Here is a 12,877-nt window from a genome sequence, read left to right on the forward strand (position 1 = left end):
TAGTGCAGGAAGTCCTGCTGTTTGATTAATTTCTTCTACTGAAATCGTTTCACTCCTCCGTAAAACTTTTTAATAACATCCAGCAATAAACCGTACATGAATAATTTATAAATAGCTTTCTCATCATTCATTAATCATAATATATATGAACAGTTATTCAAACAACTTTTAAAATATGTATTAATGGTTATTAATTAGGGTGGCAGGTAGCCCAGCGGTTAGGAGCATTGAGCCAGTAACTGAAAGCTTGCTGGTTCAAATACCCAAGCAGACTAAAGGAAAAATCTGTCTGTGCCCTTGAGCAAGGCACTTAACCTTAAATGTTCCTGTAAGTCGCTCTGGAAAAGAGCGTTTGTGAAATTATGAAAATGTAAATGATTAGTAAGATATAGATCCTTATATTATAAACTTAGAAATTGAATTATTTTAACTTGGGGATAGCCCCTTTTTTTTTTTTATTTCACCTAAAATAACAAACCCAACTCTAACTGCCTGTAGCTCAGGCCCTGAAAAGCAAGGATATGCGTATTCATGGTACCATTTGAAAGGAAACACTTTGAAGTTTGTGGAAAATGTGAATTGAATGTAGGAGAATATAATTGAATGTAGGAGAATATAACACAAATGATCTGGAAGAAGAAAATACAAAGAAAAAAACAACCGTTTAAAAAAAAAAAAAATTCTACCACCATCTCAGCCTCCAGTATTTATGCTGCAGTAGTTTATGTGTCGGGGGGCTAGGGTCAGTCTGTTATATCTGGAGTATTTCTCCTGTCTTATCCGGTGTCCTGTGTGAATTTAAGTATGCTCTCTCTTATTCTCTCTCTTTTTCTCTCTTTCTTTCTCTCTTTCTCTATTTCTTTCTTTCTCTCTCTCGGAGGACCTGAGCCCTAGGACCATGCCTCAGGACTACCTGGCATGATGACTCCCTGCTTTCCCCAGTCCACCTGGTCGTGCTACTGCTCCAGGTTCAACTGCTCTGCCTGCGGCTATGGAACCCTGACCTGTTCACCGGACGCGCTACCTGTCCCAGACCTGCTGTTTTCAACTCTTTAGAGACAGCAGGAGCGGTAGAGATACTCTCAATGATCGGCTATGAAAAGTCAACTGACATTTACTCCTGAGGTGCTGACCTGTTGCACCCTCGACAACCACTGTGATTATTATTATTTGAGCCTGCTGGTCATCTATGAACATTTGAACATCTTGGCCGTGTTCTGTTATAATCGCCACCCGGCACAGCCAGAAGAGGACTGGCCATCCCTCATAGCCTGGTTCCTTGCTAGATTTCTTACTAGGTTCTGGCCTTCTAGCCACCGTGCTTCTACACCTGCATTGCTTGCTGTATGGGGTTTTAGGCTGGGTTTCTGTACAGCACTTTGTGACATCGGCTGATGTAAGAAGGGCTTTATAAATACATTTGATTGATTGATTTATCTTTGAAATGCAACAGAAAGGTCCCGAAAGGTCCCAAATATAGCCATCACTCTAGTTGTAATTCCGATGGTGTCCACAAGAGGGCAGCAGTGTTTGTGCCAAGTTTCAGACTGATAACTTGAAGTATGAGCAAGCTACATGACATTTAGCGTGAAGTCACCCAGGTACATTTGGGCAAATCGTGAAGGACACATTTACATTTACATTACATTTATCTGCAAGAATATCTTTAAATCTGTATACTTGGACTTTGATTTAGCTTTTACAGTATTAGTAGCCATATTGTAAGTTCAACATTTGCAAAACACCCAGTTTTCATAACTTCATAACTCTCCATATTCTTGCAATTTTTGTCCAAAAGGAAAAGGCTTGCTGTCGCACAAGGTTAGCAGCATAATTGTGTGACAGATATGGGGTTGTGAGACAGATACACATACTTCCGTAAAGCCCAGCTCATTGGCTATCTAGCAAGCTTTGTTTGACTTTGATTGGTGCTTATTTGACAAAGTTATAGTCAATCAAGTGAAGACCGCCCGTGTCATCGGCGCACCATGAAGGCGTCGCTCTCTGACCAAATTTGATGTCCTATAGGATATACTTCACTCCTAATGATATAGTGAAGTCTGGTTACGTTCTAGGATCTCTGAAGAATAAATACAAACGTAATTTGACTGGTTGAAACAACGTTTAGGGTTAGATTTTCACAGAGACCTTTTTAGAATATGAAAAAGGATTTTGTCTAACAAAACGACACTTCATGTTATCTCTGGGGCCCTTGGGATGATAAATCAGAGCAAGATTTCAGAATGTAAGTACACATTTCACCTTCAGAGGTGAATTTATCAAAGCTGTTGCGGTGAAAAAAGTGTTTTGTTGTTTTGAGCTCTCCTCAAACAATAGCATGGAATTTTTTCGCAGTAATAGCTACTGTAAATTGGACAGTGCAGTTATATTAACAAGAATGTATGCTTTCAGCCAATATAAGACACTTATATGAACCGACATTTGTTGTTTCTCTAAAATGTGCTATCATTGACGGAACGCCTATCCCTAAGAAGTGTTTCAATTTTCGCCTAAAATGACATACCCAAATCTAACTGCCTGCAACTCAGGCCCTGAAGCAAGGATATGCATATTCTTGGTAGCAATTGAAAGGAAACACTTTGAAGTTTGTGGAAATGTAGGAGAGTATAACACAATACATCTGGTAAAAGATAATACAAAGAAAAAAACAACCGTTCTTTTGTATTTTCTTTTGTACCATCTTTGAAATGCAAGAGAAAGGCCATAATGTATTATTCCAGCCCAGCTGCAATTTAGATTTTGGCCACTAGATGGCAGAAGTGTATGTGCAAAGGTGTAGACTGATACAATGAACCATTGCATTTCTGTTCAAAATGTTGTATCAAGACTGCCCAAATGTGCCTAATTTGTTTATTAATAACTTTTCATGTTCAAAACTGTGCACTCTCCTCAAACAATAGCATCGTATTATTTCACTGTAATAGATTGGACAGTGCAGTTAGATTAACCTGTCTGGGGTATGTGGGACGATTTCGTCCCACCTACGTAACAGCTACTGATATTCCAGTGGCGCGATTTTTGAATCGTTAGAAATACTATTACTTCAATTTCTCAAACATATGACTATTTTACAGCTATTTAAAGACAAGAATCTCGTTAATCTAACCCCACTGTCCGATTTCAAAAAGGCTTTACAACGAAAGCAAAACATTAGATTATGTCAGCAGAGTGCCCAGCCAGAAAAAATCAGACAGCCATTTTTCAAGCTAGCATATCATGTCACATAAACCCAAACCACAGCTAAATGCAGCACTAACCTTTGATGATCTTCATCAGATGACACACCTAGGACATTGTGTTATACAATACATGCATGTCTGTTCAATCAAGTTCATATTTATATCAAAAAACAGCTTTTTGCATTAGCATGTGACGTTCAGAAAACGCATAACCCCCGGCAAACTTCCGTTGAATTTACTAACAGTTTGCTAAATTACTCACGATAAACGTTCACAAAAAGCATAACAATTATTTTAAGAATTATAGATACATTACTCCTCTATGCACTCGATATGTCCGATTTTAAAATAGCTTTTCGGATGAAGCACATTTTGCAATAATCTAAGTACATAGCCCGGCATTACAGGGCTAGCTATTTAGATACCCACCCAGGTCAGCATCCACCAAAATCACATTTCCTATAAGAAAAATGTTCTTACCTTGCTTGTTCTTCATCAGAATACACTGCCAGGACTTCTACTTCAATAACAAATGTTGGTTTGGTCCCAAATAATCCATCGTTATATCCAAACAGCGACGTTTTGTTCGTGAGTTCTAGAATGCTTCTTCCCGGTTTCGCGCATGGCGCATTGGCGTGTCAAAAATGTCTAAATATTCCATTACCGTACTTCGAAGCATGTCAACCGCTGTTTAAAACCAATTTTTATGCCATTTATGTCGTAGAGAAGTGATAATATTCCGACCGGGAGTATGCATTGAGCCTAAACAGCCGAATAAAATTTATCCTCAGAAGCGACTCATGCACGCGCATCATTCAAAGGTCCTCGGAGCATCCACTTACAAAAGGCGATAATATGTTTCAACCTGAGGCTCCCTCGTAAACCTTCAGTTATTTCGCGGGCTCTGAGAGCCTATTGGAGCCCTGGGAATTGTCACGTTACAGCTAAGATCCTTACTTTTCAATAAAAAGATGCAAGACGCACGACTCCTTGTCAGACAGGGTACTTCCTGCTTGAAACCTTGTCAGGTTTTTGCCTGCCATAGGAGTTCTGTTATACTCACAGACACCATTCAAACAGTTTTAGAAAATTCAGAGTGTTTTCTATCCAAACCTGAACAATAATATGCATATTCTAGCTTCTGAGTTGGTGTAGGAGGCAGTTAAAAATGGGAACATATTTTTCCAAAATTCTCAATACTGCCCCCTAGCCCAGACAGGTTAACAAGAATTTAAGCTTTTTGCAAATATCAGATATGTCTATATCCAGGGAAATGTTCTTGTTACTTACAACTTCATGCTAATCACGAGTCTACATTAGCTCAACCGTCCCATGGAAGGGACACCAATCCCGAAGAAGTTTTAACCCTTATTTTTGTTGCCACAAAACTGCCTCCATACTTTCATTCATTTGGGTTACCTTCAGACGAGTCACGTGAACACCATTGTGTTTGTGACAGTCTCCACTTTCTACAGTGGGGTCATATTAGTTTGTAGCCCAAATGGGTCGGATGCTACAGACAAAAGTTTTACAATCGGTGTTACTGACTTCCGACGAATCCCATAGCACTCATGGTGGGTCATAGAGCAAAACCAAACCGTTCGGATGCATCAGACGTTTTTGTGAGAAGACCCATTTTTGGGATGTCTCATATCTGACAAACAGCACTGTAGTTCTGCGACATAGGTGGATGCGGTGGATTGAGATGCAGCCCATGCAATAAAACATATCTCTAGCTTAAACTCAAATATTAATAAACACCTTACTATTTATGCTAACTGTGAGCCATGTCCAGAGTCGAGGCTTCTGTGATTCTGAATCGCGTTCATAGCTCAAGAAATTCTGCACAGACATCTCCATGGCAATCGATGATCCCTTTCCACTGCTCTATGGGTTAGTGGACCGATTGTATTCTGGGTGCAGAGATGACCTTGTAGATCATCAATATCTTATTCTTTATCTCTTTAAAAATCTGTCTATGTTTCACTGTACCATTTTCTACATGGAACATTGTATGACTGATAAATGTTTTGCTATGACCATCCATAGAAGACCCTGGAGAGAGAGGGCAGAAAGGAGATCCACAAAGCCATGTACTCCCTGCTCTCCAGGCTCCTGGAGCAGAGTAGGACCACCATCCAAGCCTTCTGTACCAACCTGGCCAAGGATTACAACCAGGACAGCTACCCCAGACTGCAGGCCCCCCTGACCAGCATACAACCAGTTAGGTTCCCACTTCTAAAGCAATGTTTCTCAAACTGTGGAATTAGTACCCCTGAGGGTAATTGGTATATCCACAAGACGTTATTGAGATATCCTGTTATGGCTTGGGGGCAGTATTTTCACGGTCGGATAAAAAACGTACCCGATTTAATCTGATTATTACTCCTGCCCAGAAACTAGAATATGCATATAATTATTAGCTTTGGATAGAAAACACTCCAAAGTTTCAAAAACTGTTTGAATGGTGTCTGTGAGTATAACAGAACTCATTTGGCAGGCCAAAACCTGAGAAGATTCTGTACAGGAAGTACCCTGTCTGACCATTTCTTGCCCTTCTTGATTATCGCTATCCATTACAGAGGATCTCTGCTGTTACGTGACACTTCCTACGGCTCCCATGGGATCTCAGAAGGTGGCAAAAAGCTGAATCGTGGCTTTGCAGGCTCTGGCTGAAAAACATTAGCGCGTTTGGATAGTGGCCAGTAACAGTACTATGAGACTCAGGCTCGTGCACGAGAGGATAGCATGCTTTTATTTTCTTTCTCTTTGTACGTTTACACGCTTTCCCGGTCGGAATATTATCGCTTTTTTACGAGAAAAATGGCATAAAAATTGATTTTAAACAGCGGTTGACATGCTTCAAAGTACGGTAATGAAATATTTAGAAATCTTTTGTCACGAAATGCGCCATGCTCGTGACCCTTATTTACACTTCGGATAGTGTCTTGAACGCACTAACAAAACGCCGCCGTTTGGATATAACTATGGATTATTTTGGACCAAACCAACATTTGTTATTGAAGTAGAAGTCCTGGGAGTGCATTCTGACGAAGAACACCAAAGGTAATCAAACTTTTCTAGTAGTAAATTGGAGTTTGGTGAAGGCTAAACTTGCTGGGTGTCTAAATAGCTAGCCCTGTGATGCCGGGCTATCTACTGAGAATATTGCAAAATGTGCTTTCACCGAAAAGCTATTTTAAATCGGACATATCGAGTGCATAGAGGAGTTCTGTATCTATAATTCTTAAAATAATTGTTATGTTTTTTGTGAACGTTTATCGTGAGTAATTTAGTAAATTCACCGGAGGTTTGCGGGGGGTATGCTAGTTCTGAACGTCACATGCTAATGTAAAAAAGCTGGTTTTTGATATAAATATGAACTTGATTGAACAAAACATGCATTGATTGTATAACATAATGTCCTAGGGTTGTCATCTGATGAAGATCATCAAAGGTTAGTGCTGCATTTAGCTGTGGTTTAGTTTTTTGTGACATTATATGCTAGCTTGAAAAATGGGTGTCTGATTATTTCTGGCTGGGTACTCTGCTGACATAATCTAATGTTTTGTTTTCGCTGTAAAGCCTTTTTGAAATCGGACAGTGTGGTTAGATTAACGAGAGTCTTGTCTTTAAAATGCTGTAAAATAGTCATATGTTTGAAAAATGGAAGTTTTCGGATTTTAGAGGAGTTTGTATTTCGCGCCACGCCCAACATTGGATATTGGAGCAGGTGTTCCGCTAGCGGAACATCTAGATGTAAGAGGATATTGATCAACTGCACATGACGGGATACATCAGAGAGAGCAAAACAAATTTGATTGAAAGGCTGTGTTGCAGATGTTGTACCAGATTTCTATTATAATGCAATCAATACAGCCTATATACCAACTAGTTGAACTGAGAATCAGCTCAATACAATACTCCTCTGTCCCATTGGATGACCTGACTGCAGAACACATTACTTGATAGTTTAATTTCTTATTCTTATCCGTATTTTTTTTAACTGCATTGCTGGTTAGGGGCTCGTAAGTAAGCATTTCTCTGTGAGGTCTACCTACACCTTTTGTATTTGTGACTAATACAATTTGATTTGATTTGAAGTCAAAGACTGCAAAGACTATAGACCACCACTAGGGGTAGTCCAGCACCAGGGTTACAGACATACAGTTTTATTTATTTTTATTTATTTCACCTTTATTTAACCAGGTAGGCTAGTTGAGAACAAGTTCTCATTTGCAACTGTGACCTGGCCAAGATAAAGCAAAGCAGTTCAACACATACAACAACACAGAGTTACACATGGAAGAAACAAACAGACAATCAATAATACAGTAGAAAAAGTATATATACAGCATGTGCAAATGAGTTAGGATAAGGGAGGTAAGGCAGTAAATAGGCCATGGTGGCGAAGTAATTACAATATAGCAATTAAACACTGGAATGGTAGAATGTGCAGAAGATGAATGTGTAAGTAGAGATACTGGGGTGCAAAGGAGGAAGATAAATAAATAAATACAGTATGGGGATGAGGTAGTTGGATGGGCTATTTACAGATGGGCTAGGAGCAGTGATCTGTGAGCTGCTCTGACAGCTGGTGCTTAAAACTAGTGAGGAAGATAAGAGTCTCCAGCTTTAGTGATTTTTGCAGTTCGTTCCAGTCATTGGCAGCAGAGAACTGGAAGGAGAGGTGGCCAAAGGAAGAATTGGCTTTGGGGGTGACCAGTGAGATATACCTGCTGGAGCGCGTGCTACGGGTGGGTGCTGCTATGGTGACCAGTGAGCTGAGATAAGGTGGGGCTTTACCTAGCAGAGACTTGTAGATGACCTGGAGCCAGTGGGTTTGGCGATGAGTATGAAGCGAGGGCCAGCCAACGAGAGCGTACAGGTCGCAGTGGTGGGTAGTATATGGGGCTTTGGTGAAAAAACAGATGGCACTGTGATAGACTGCATCCAATTTGTTGAGTAGAGTGTTGGAGGCTATTTTGTAAATGACATCGCCGAAGTCGAGGATCGGTAAGATGGTCAGTTTTACGAGGGTATGTTTGGCAGCATGAGTGAAGGTTGCTTTGTTGCAAAATAGGAAGCCAATTCTAGATTGGAGATGTTTAATGTGAGTCTGGAAGGAGAGTTTACAGTCTAACCAGACACCTAGGTATTTGTAGTTGTCAACATATTCTAAGTCAGAACCGTCTAGAGTAGTGATGCTGGACGGCGGGCAGGTTCGGGCAGCGATCGGTTGAAGAGCATGCATTTAGTTTTACTTGCATTGAAGAGCAGTTTGAGGCCAAGGAAGGAGAGATGCATGGCATTGAAGCTCGTCTGGAGGGTAGTTAACAAAGAAGGGCCAGAGGTATACAGAATGGTGTCGTCTGCATAGAGGTGGATCAAAGAATCACCAGCAGCAAGAGCGACATCATTGATGTATACAGAGAAGAGAGTCGGTCCGAGAATTGAACCATGTGGCACCCCCATAGAGACTGCCAGAGGTCCGGACAACAGACCCTCCGATTTGACACACTGAACTCTATCAGAGAAGTAGTTGGTGAACCAGGCGAGGCAGTCATTTGAGAAACCAAGGCTGTTCAGTCTGCCAATAAGAATGTTGTGATTGACAGAGTCGAAAGCCTTAGTGTCTCCCCCTTTGAAGATAGGGATGACTGCGGCAGCTTTCCAATCTATGGGAATATCAGACGATACGAAAGAGAGGTTGAACAGGCTAATAATAGGGGTTGCAACAATTTCGGCAGATAATTTTAGAAAGAGAGGGTCCAGATTGTCTAGCCCGGCTGATTTGTAGGGGTCCAGATTTAGCAGCTCTTTCAGAACATCAGCTATCTGGATTTGGGTGAAGGAGAAATGGGGGAGGCTTGGGTGAGTTGCTGTGGGGGGCTGTTGATCAAGGTAGGGGTAGCCTGGTGGAAAGCATGGCCAGCTGTAGAAATATGCTTATTGGAATTTTCGATTATAGTGGATTTATCGGTGGTGACAGTGTTTCCTAGCCTCAGTGCAGTGGGCAGCTGGGAGGAGGTGCTCTTATTCTCCATGGACTTTACAGTGTCCCAGAACTTTTTTGAGTTTGTGCTTACAAGATGCAAATTTCTGCTTGAAAAAGCTAGCCTTAGCTTTCTGAACTGCCTGTGTATATTTGTTCCTAACTTCCCTGAAAAGTTGCATATCACGGGGGCTATTCGATGCTAATGCAGAGCGTCACAGGATGTAACAGTAAGAGACTGTTATATCAGTTCACCGTATGACCACCAATCACTGTGGGATTTTCTTTGGCAAATGACAAATCATTTTGAGAGGGAGAGTGTTTATGTATCTAGTTGACAGGGACAAAGCACATTCACAGACATTTACATTTTCACATTGATGTATTTGGTATTTATTATTATCCCCTTTAACTGTTGCTGAAGCAACTACTCTTCCTGGGGTCCAAAAATGAAACAAAATGACAAATAAAGTACAGAAGTATACAGCACTACATTTACATTACAATTGAGCCATACAGCAGACGCTCCCATCCACAGTGACCCACAGCCAGTACATTCATCTTAAGATAGCCAGACGAGACAACCACATATCACAGTCGAATCCTAACCACGTATCACATACATAATACAACACATAATACAATGCAGAAAACAATACAAAATGCATAAACATGTCTGTGTCTCTTCACAGTCTCTATCCTGCCATAAGCTGGTCTTGTATCTGTTAGCTTGAGTTACCTGGGTGGCAGAGAGTTCCATGTAGTCGTGGCTCTATTTAATACTGTGTTTCCCAGCCTCTGTTCTGGCCCTGGGGAATGTGAAGAGACCTCTGGTTGCATGTCTTGTCTGGTACCGATGAGTGTCTGAACTGTGAACCAACTGCCTAAACAGACAGTTCAGTAGCTTCAACACATCAACATCTCACACAAAGACCAATAGTGATGCAGTCAATCTCTCCTCAGTCAGGAGAGTCAGGAGAGATAGACATGCATGTCGTTGACATTTGAACCTCCGTGTACATCTAACTGCAATACGTGCTGCTCTGTTTTGTACCAACTGCAACATACTGTATGTGAAAATATCAAGTCAAACTTAAGGCCCCCATGCAGTTATTTCAATGTCATTTTTATATAGTCACTGTGTGTTTATTTGATAAAAAAAACTCAAAAGTATATTTTTTATATTGTATTTCCCTGAGCCTCTTGTGGACATTGAAATTCTCAGTCTGATCGTGTGGGCGTTAGGAAACAAATGTGAAGATATTTACATAAACAGCCCTGACTGGCTGATAGGATGTTCTAGAGACCACCCACTTACCCAAATGACACGACATTGGTCTATTATAATCAGATCTGATTGTGGCATCATGAACAGGCTGAAATTACAGTTATTCTTTTCAAGCAGCTCTCACACAAAAGGGCATTATCATCATTCTCAGAATTTCAGAGTGTTAAATCGACCTCATATGGTGGAAATATCATTAAAACAACTGGAAAATCACATTTTAATTGCACTGCCCCTTTAATTTCAAATGCATTTAAAATCGCAACACAATTTGCATACAAACAATCAAATTAAAATGATGAAGCAAACAGGAAGCAGTAAAAAGGATGAATAAAATAACATAAAACACAGAGGACGTCTAAAACAATCACTGGTTAAAGGCCAACCTAAAAGTGGGTGTTTTAAATGACACCCTTTATAGGGAGTTTATCATGACATCATTAAATCAAATCAAATCAAATCAAATCAAATTTATTTATATAGCCCTTCGTACATCAGCTGAAATCTCAAAGTGCTGTACAGAAACCCAGCCTAAAACCCCAAACAGCAAGCAATGCATGTGAAAGAAGCACGGTGGCTGGGAAAAACTCCCTAGGAAAAACTCCTGAGAAAGGCCAAAAACCTAGGAAGAAACCTAGAGAGGAACCAGGCTATGAGGGGTGGCCAGTCCTCTTCTGGCTGTGCCGGGTGGATATTATAATAGAACATGGTCAAGATGTTAAAATGTTCGTAAATGACCAGCATGGTCAAATAATAATAATCATAGTAATTGTCGAGGGTGCAACAAGCACGTCCGGTGAACAGGTCAGGGTTCCGTAGCCGCAGGCAGAACAGTTGAAACTGGAGCAGCAGCATGGCCAGGTGGACTGGGGACAGCAAGGAGTCATCATGCCAGGTAGTCCTGAGGCATGGTCCTAGGGCTCAGGTCCTCCGAGAGAAAGAAAGAAAGAAAGAGAGAAAGAGAGAATTAGAGAGAGCATATTTACATTCACACAGGACACCGGATAAGACAAGAGAATACTCCAGATGTAACAGACTGACCCTAGCCCCCCGACACATAAACTACTGCAGCATAAATACTGGAGGCTGAGACAGGAGGGATCAGAAGACACTGTGGCCCCATCCGATGATACCCCCGGACAGGGCCAAAACAGGCAGGATATAACCCCACCCACTTTGCCAAAGCACAGCCCCCACACCACTAGAGGGATATCTACAACCACCAACTTACCGTCCGAAGACAAGGCCGAGTATAGCCCACAAAGATGTCCGCCACGGCACAACCCAAGGGGGGGGCGCCAACCCAGACAGGAAGACCACGTCAGTGGCTCAACCTACTCAAGTGACGCACCCCTCCCATGGACGGCATGGAAGAACACCAGTAAGTCAGTGACTCAGCCCCTGTAAAAGGGTTAGAGGCAGAGAATCCCAGTGGGAAGAGGGGAACCGACAAGGCAGAGACAGCAAGGGCGGTTCGTTGCTCCAGCCTTTCCGTTCACCTTCACACTCCTGGGCCAGACTATACTTAATCATAGGACCTACTGAAGAGATAAGTCTTCAGTAAAGACTTAAAGGTTGAGACTGAGTCTGCGTCTCTCACATGGGTAGGCAGACCATTCCATAAAAATGGAGCTCTATAGGAGAAAGCCCTACCTCCAGCCGTTTGCTTAGAAATTCTAGGGACAATTAGGAGGCCTGCGTCTTGTGACCGTAGCGTACGTGTAGGTATGTACGGCAGGACCAAATCGGAAAGATAGGTAGGAGCAAGCCCATGTAATGCTTTGTAGGTTAGCAGTAAAACCTTGAAATCAGCCCTTGCCTTAACAGGAAGCCAGTGTAGGGAGGCTAGCACTGGAGTAATATGATCAAATTTTTTGGTTCTAGTCAGGATTCTAGCAGCCGTATTTAGCACTAACTGAAGTTTGTTTAGTGCTTTATCCGGGTAGCCGGAAAGTAGAGCATTGCAGTAGTCGAGCCTAGAAGTAACAAAAGCATGGATTAATTTTTCTGCGTCATTTTTGGACAGAAAGTTTCTGATTTTTGCAATGTTACGTAGATGGAAAAAAGCTGTCCTTGAAGCAGTCTTTAATTATTTACAACTGTGTAAAAAAACAGTTAATAGACAGTTATAATGCCTTAGTCAAAAGGTGTGATACCTTTTTCAGTGCTTGCCAAAAAGTGAGACAATATTTATCTGCAGATATTAACATGCAATTAAATGACATTAAGACAAGTTGAAGAGAGTAGTCAGGGAAACATCTGATGGAAGAGAGAAGTCAGGGAAACACATCAGAATGAAGAGAGAAGTCAGGGAAACACATCTGATCGAAGAGAGAAGTCAGGGAAACATCTGATGGAAGAGAGAAGTCAGGGAAACATCTGATGGAAGACAGAAGT

This window comes from Salmo trutta, chromosome 31 (genome assembly GCF_901001165.1).
Source record: "Salmo trutta chromosome 31, fSalTru1.1, whole genome shotgun sequence".
Lineage (NCBI taxonomy): Eukaryota > Metazoa > Chordata > Actinopteri > Salmoniformes > Salmonidae > Salmo > Salmo trutta.